Here is a 7,863-nt window from a genome sequence, read left to right as displayed (position 1 = left end):
GAAGTCGATATGCATAGCGAAGATAGACACAAAGTGCTGGAGTAACAGCGGGACAGGCAGCATCTCTGGAGAAAAAGAATGGGTGACATTTTAGGTCGAGACTCTTCTTCAGACCGAGAATCGGGGGAAAGGGAAACGAGAGATATAGACGGTGATGTTGAGAGATGTAGAGCAAATGAATGAAAGATATACAAAACAGTAACGATGATAAATGAAACAGTCCATTGTTAGCTATTTGCTAGGTGTGAACGAGAAGCTGGTGTGAGTTCAGTGGGAGAGGGATGGAGAGAGACGGAATGCAGGGGCTACTTGTAGCTAGAGAAATTAATATTCACACCACTGGGTTGTAAGCTGCCCAAGCGAAATATGAGATGCTGTTCCTCCAATTTGCACTTAACCTCACTCTGACAATGGAGGAGGCCCAGGACTGCTGGGTTGTACTAGTTGATGTTAGAAAAGTTGATATTTACTTAGTTAGAGAAGTCAATATTTCATGGTTATTGTCATATATGATTATTGCTATATGCAACAGTGCCTTATAAGTTTCAAACGCTGTTGACATGCATAGTAATTGCCAGACATGGCAGTAACATATCTAGAAGGTAGACAAAAGTGCTGGAGAAACTCAGCGGGTGCAGCAGCATCTATGGAGCGAAGGAAATAGGCAACGTTTCGGGCCGAAATCCTTCTTCAGACTGATGTAGGGTGGGGGGGGGGGGGGAGAAGAAAGGAGAAAGGGAGAGGAGGAGCCAGAGGGCTGAGGGAGAGCTGAGAAGGGGAGGAGGCAGCAAGGGCTACCGGAAATTGGAGAAGTTAATGTTTATGCCGCTAGGGTGCAAACTGTCCAAGCGGAATATGAACACATATCTAGGAGGAGTTACCCATGTGACCGTTGCTGATTATCACCAGAGATTGCCCCGTGAGGACAATAACTTCATGCATGTCTGGAGTGGTCGCTTATTGTTGTTGCAGCAGCATTTATGCTTTGACTAAAATTTGTTTTGGCATGATGGATTGCAATGGTGGATCGTGTGTCGGCAGAGACAGGTAAAGTTTGTTGGTGGGAGAAGGAGTTATGGTACAGACACGGCCACCACATTAAAATACAAAAAACAAACAGAATGAGGAATGTCCTCTTCTGTGTCTCCGACCTGATGTAAACGTATTGCTATTGCAACTCTCCCATCGTCCCCTCTCTGCCAAACATGCCAGGAATTCTCACCTGCATGAGATTGGTCTCAAGGGGATTTCCCTTCACAGTGCAGGGTTTCAAACGGAACCCTCGACAATTCTGCTGCTTCTCCCCAGAGTATGTGGAAAACATGCTGTTATCCTAAAATACATTTGGACAGGTACATGGGTAGGAACAGTTAGGAGGAATATGAGCCAAATTTGGGCAAAGATAGACACAAAATGCTGGGGTAACACCAGGACATGCAACATCTCTGAAGAGAAGGATTGGGTGAGGTTTCTGGTCGAGACCCTTCTTCAGACTCGCTGTTACTCCAGCATGTTGTGTCTATCTTTGGTGTGAACCAGCATCTGCAGTTCCTTTTTGCACAAATGTGGGAAATGTTTCTCTGCCAGCGTTCAAGTAGCAGCAGATTAAATTTCTAATCAATCAGTGCCAACAATCTGTCCTGGGCCAACCACATTGACACGATGGCCAAGAATCCACATCAACGTCTGTACTTCCTCACAGGGTTAAAGAAAGTTGGCAAGTCTCCAACAACTCTTACAAACATCTACAGATGTATCGTAGAAAGCATCCTGTCAGATTGCAGCACAGCTTGGTTTGGGAACAGACCACAAAAACATTGCAGATGTGGATGTTGCCCTGAACATCACACAGACCAGACTCCCCACCATTGACTCCATCTACACTTCACACTACCTTGGGAAAGCAGCCAAAATGGCTAAGGACCTTTTTGACCCTGGCCACTTCCTCTTCTCTCAGCTCCCATCGGGCAGTAGATACAGAAGCTTGAGAGCATGTACCGACATATTCAGGAACAGCTTTCTGCCCTCTGTTATCAGACATCTGAAAGGTCCTTCTGTGTTCTTGCTATTGAAGGAGTACAGCCTAGGTTTACAAGATTAATTCCTGGGATGGCGGGACTGTCATATGCTGAGAAAATGGAGTGACTGGGCTTGTACACTCTGGAATTTAGAAAGATGCGAGGGGATCTTATTGAAACATATAAGACTATTAAGGGTTTGGACACACTAGAGGCAGGTAACATGTTGGGGGAGTCCAGAACCAGGGGCCACAGTCTAAGATTAAGGGGTAAGCCATTCAAAACGGAGATGAGGAAACACTTTTTCACACAGAGAGTTGTGAGTCTGTGGAATTCTCTGCCTCAGAGGGCGGTGGAGGCTGGTTCTCTGGATGCTTTCAAGAGAGAGCTAAATAGGGCTCTTAAAGAAAGCGGAGTCAGGGAATATGGGGAGAAGGCAGGAACGGGGTACTGATTGGGGATGATCAGCCATGATCACATTGAATGGCGGTGCTGGCTCGAAGAGCCGAATGGCCTACTCCTGCACCTATTGTCTATTGTCTATTATTGTTAGTTACAGTCCCGATCTCCCAAACTAGCTCATTGTGTAGGTTGGACTTTTGTCTGGAACTGTAACGCTATAATGTTGAGGAACACTCTGGCACATTTCTCCACATTCTAGCTGTTGTACTTGTGTATGGCATGGTGGTACTCAGGTACAGCATTATCGGATGTGATTCAGAAATACACTGCTACACATGACAATAATAAACCAATACCAATACCGAATGGGTCGCGCTACGATGGAGAGCTTGGTTAGTAAAGACAAGTCAGTCTGAAAGCTTGTGTCTGTCCTCTATGATTCTATGACTCTAATTCTTTTTCCCCCACAGATGCTACTCGGCCCAATTAGTTCCTCCAGCAGACCATTTATTGATCTCTTCCATTGTGTTTACTTTTGCTGTTATCTCTTTCCCTTCTCGTGTTTAGCTTCTAATCCTCATGCCTTCCCCTTCATGGTGAATGTTCCCATTTATTCCCTCCGACCCCAGCAATGCCCTGCCTCTGTGTGTGTGCTTTAGAGAGGGTTTCATGTGGGAGATACCAGGGTGATATTTCTTCAGGTGACTGAATCGTGAACTGAGATGTACATCTCAGGAGCAAGGGCCTCCTATTCATGACTGGTATGTGGAGAAACACACCGTCCCAGAGAGCTATGGATACTGAGATCTCCGGTGTATTCGCTTTTCTCACCATTCGCCTGGGGTGTGCAGTAGCAAGGTTCGTTTGATTTAACGGACGTGAGCACACAGTTAGCTGCAGACTCCGCCCAGGACAGGAAGGCTCTGCAGGAACGGAAGGGACGTCACGACCGCGGTGCCACAGGTGCTGTCGCCGAGGGAGGACGGACGGAGCCGCGGCTTGAGAGACTAACAGAGACTAACAGAGGCAAAGAGGTTTGCCTCGCACTGCAAGGGAGCAGTGGACCAGACAGGAAGAGCGGACGGAATTACCACTAGACAGCCAAACCAGTAGGTAATTTACGGCTGGGGTGAGTACTTTCCCATTTATAGGAGGTAGGATTATATAAATAAGGGGTGTATCAATACAGTAGGGGATTCTTAAACAGGACCAGTTAATTACCTATATAAGATGGGCGGTCAGGAGATGTGCCAATACTGCGAGATGTGGGAATTTGTCGACACCATTGATGTAGAAGATCCCTACAGCTGCAGTAAGTGTTTGAGGCTAGAGGAACTCCAGCTCCGCATTGATGAGCTGGAGACCCAACTTCATACGCTGCGGTACATCAGGGAGGGGGAGTATTACCTGGATGTTTTGTGCCAGGGGATGGTCACACCGACCAGTTTAACTAATTCAGTAGGCAGTGAGCAAGGAAAGGAAGGTGTGGCCATAAGCGAGGCAGGTAGGGGGAACCAGGAGGAGATGCGGCAGGAGCCACAGCCCTTGTCCCTGACGAGCATGACCGAGGCTCTTACTCAATGTAAGGACGGGATCAGGGGCTGTGGGAGGGATGAGCAACCTGGCTGCAGCACCGTGGATCAGGAGGCCATTCAAGAGGGGGGAGTTAGAAGAAATGCCGTAGTGATAGGGGATAGTATTATTCGGGGGGTAGATAAGGTTCTCTGCGGCCAGCAGAACATGTCCCGAAGGCTGTGTTGCCTACCCGGTGCTAGGGTTAAGGATATCTCTGCGATGCTGGAGAGAAATTTGCAGAGGGAGGGGGAGGATCCAGTGGTCGTGGTCCATGTGGGGACCAATGACATAGGAAGGACGAGGAAGGAGGATCTGCTGAAGGAGTTTGAGCAGTTAGGGAATAAATTAAAAAGCAGAACCTCGAGGGTACTGATCTCCGGATTGCTACCTGAGCCACGGGCCAAATCGGCGAGGGTACGTAAAATTAAAAAGCTAAATGCGTGGCTCAAAGACTGGTGTGGGAATAATGGGTTTGGTTTCTTGGGCCACTGGCACCAGTACTGGGACAGGGGGGATCTGTTCTGTAAGGACGGACTTCACCTGAACGGTGCTGGGACTGGGGTCCTGGCAAATCATATAACTAGGGCAGTAGAGAGGTCTTTAAACTAAGTAGCGGGGGGGAGGTATCAAGGGGGGTAATAACGGCAGGGGTAGAGGAAATAGAGCAGGGTATCAGTGGGGAAGCGGAAATTCAAAATGTGACAGGAGACAGAATTTGTGAAGATAAAGATCTAGATGTAAAAGGGGCAAAAACGGAAAGGAAGGGTAGTAAAAATCATCTGAAAGTGCTTTATCTAAATGCACGGAGTATTCGTAATAAGATAAATGAATTAACGGTGCAATTAAGTATATATAGTTATGATATCGTGGCCATTACGGAGACATGGCTGCAAGGAGATCAGGACTGGGAGTTAAATATAGAGGGGTACTCGACAATTAGGAAAGATAGACAGGAAAGAAAGGGAGGAGGGGTGGCCCTTTTAATAAGGGAGGGAATAACGGCAATAGAGAGGAAGGATATTGCGTTAAAGGATCAGGATAGTGAAACAGCTTGGGTACAGATAGAGAATAATAAGGGGAAAAAAACACTAGTGGGTGTAATTTATAGACCTCCAAATAGCTGTGACGCTGTTAGTCAGAACATAAATCTGCAAATAGTTGACGCATGTAAAAAGGGAACTGCTGTAATCATGGGGGACTTCAATTTTCATATTAATTGGGCAAACCAAACTGGGCAGGGTAGACTAGAGGAAGAGTTTATAGAATGTATTAGAGACGGGTTCCTAGAACAGTATGTCACCGAACCGACAAGGGGGGAGGCAATCTTGGATCTGGTCCTGTGTAATGAAGCAGGATTAATTAAAAATGTCATAGTTAGGGACTCGTTGGGAACAAGTGACCACAATATGGTCGAATTCCATATTCAAATAGAAGGGGAGCAGGTTGAAACTCAGGCTAGGGTGCTTAGTCTAAATAAGGGGGATTATGAAGGTATGAGGACTGAGCTGATCAAAGTTGACTGGGATAGCAGACTCAAGAATAAGACGGTACATGAGCAGTGGTGTACGTTTAAGGGTATACTGTATAACCTTCAAGAAAAATTTATTCCTATGAAGAAAAAAAGGGGTAAGGGTAAGAACAGTCAGCCATGGCTCAGTAAAACTATAAAGGATAGTATTCGGCTGAAGGCAAGGGCATATAAGGTAGCCAGAGATAGTGGGAGGGTAGAGGATTGGGAAGCATTTAAAGGTCAGCAAAAAATAACTAAGAGATTAATTAAGACGGGGAAAATAGACTATGAAAGGAATTTAGCGAACAACATAAAAACTAATAGTAAGAGTTTTTATAGCTATATAAAAAGAAAAAGGGTGGCTAAGGTGAACGTTGGTCCATTGGAGGGTGAGACTGGAGAGTTGTTGGTGGGGAACATGGAAATGGCAAAGGCATTAAACGAGTATTTTGTATCAGTCTTCACCATAGAAGACACAAAAAATATTCCAACGCTGGATAAACAGGGGGCGGTAGGAATGGAGGAGCTAAATACTATTAAGATCACCAAGGAGGTGGTATTAGGGAAATTAATGAGACTGAAGGAGGATAAATCCCCTGGGCCTGATGGATTACATCCAAGGGTCTTGAGGGAGATAGCGGTGGGGATTGTGGATGCATTGGTGATAATTTTCCAAAACTCCCTGGAGGCAGGAACGGTCCCAGTGGATTGGAAAATGGCCAATGTAACACCTATATTTAAAAAAGGAAGTAAACAGAAGGCGGGTAACTATAGACCGGTTAGTCTAACATCGGTGGTGGGTAAAATGTTAGAGACAATTATTAAAGAAACACTAACGGGGCACTTGGATAAACATGACTTCATCGGACAGAACCAGCATGGTTTTGTGAAGGGGAAGTCCTGTTTAACGAATCTGCTCGAATTCTTTGAGGAAGTAACAACCCGGGTGGATAAAGGGGAACCGGTGGATGTGGTATACTTGGACTTCCAAAAGGCTTTTGACAAGGTGCCACATAAGAGACTATTGCTAAAAATAAAAAATTATGGGATTGGGGGTAATATATTAGCATGGGTAGAGGATTGGCTAACAAATAGGAAGCAGAGAGTGGGGATAAATGGTTCATACTCGGGATGGCAACCGGTAACTAGCGGGGTTCCGCAAGGGTCGGTGCTGGGACCCCAGTTGTTCACAATTTATATAAATGATTTGGAGGAGGGAACCAAGTGTAATATATCAAAATTTGCGGACGATACAAAAATGGGAGGAAAAGTAGGGGATGAGGAGGATAGGAAGAGTCTGCAAAAGGATATAGATAAGCTAGGTGAGTGGGCAACAACTTGGCAGATGAAATTTAATACTAATAAATGTGAAGTCATTCACTTTGGGAAAAAAAATGATAGGGCAAGTTATTTTCTAAATGAGGAGGAGCTGCGTTGTAATGCAACGCAAAGGGATCTAGGGGTATTAGTACATGAATCACTAAAAGTTAGTATGCAGGTGCAGCAAGCAATCAGGAAGGCCAATGGAGTTTTGGCCTTTATTGCTAGGGGGATTGAGTATAAAAACACGGAGGTCTTGCTGCAGCTGTACACAGTATTAGTGAGACCACATTTGGAATACTGTGTACAGTTCTGGGGTCCATACTTAAGAAAGGATGTACTAGCCCTGGAGGCAGTGCAGCGAAGGTTTACAAGATTAATTCCTGCAATGAGGGGATTGACATATGAGGAAAGGTTAAGTAGGCTGGAACTCTACTCTTTGGAGTTTAGAAGAATGAGAGGCGATCTCATTGAAACATATAAGATCGTGAGGGGCCTTGATCGGGTGGATGCACCGAGGATGTTCCCAATGATCGGGGAAACTAGAACTAGGGGACATAGTTGCAGAATAAGGGGGGGCTCTTTTAAAACTGAGATGAGGAAGAACTTCTTCACCCAGAGGGTGGTTAATTTATGGAATTCACTGCCCCAGGGAGCAGTGGAAGCAGAAACTTTAAATATATTTAAGACTAAAATAGATGGTTTTTTAGCTGCCAAGGGGATAAGGGGCTACGGGGAGAGGGCAGGGATATGGACCTAGGTATGGTTAGTATAGTAAGACCTGAGTGATCTCCTGGACAAGTGTCGATCGCCTGGATTGGGGTCGGAGAGGAATTTCCCGGATTTTTTTCCCGAATTGGACCTGGGTTTTTATCCGGTTTTTTGCCTCCCCCAGGAGATCGCGAGGTTCTTGGGGTGGAGAGGGGTGATAGCGGTATAAAGGGGAGGGTAGTGTCTTGTGTTCTGTGTCTTGTGTCTACTGTTTGTGGGTAAGTGTGTCTGTTTAGTGTTCAGCCATGAGCGAATGGCGGTGCGGGC

The sequence above is a fragment of the Amblyraja radiata genome, chromosome 24, assembly GCF_010909765.2.
Source record: "Amblyraja radiata isolate CabotCenter1 chromosome 24, sAmbRad1.1.pri, whole genome shotgun sequence".
In the NCBI taxonomy this organism is placed as follows: domain Eukaryota; kingdom Metazoa; phylum Chordata; class Chondrichthyes; order Rajiformes; family Rajidae; genus Amblyraja; species Amblyraja radiata.
Note: the sequence above shows the minus strand (reverse complement) of the source record.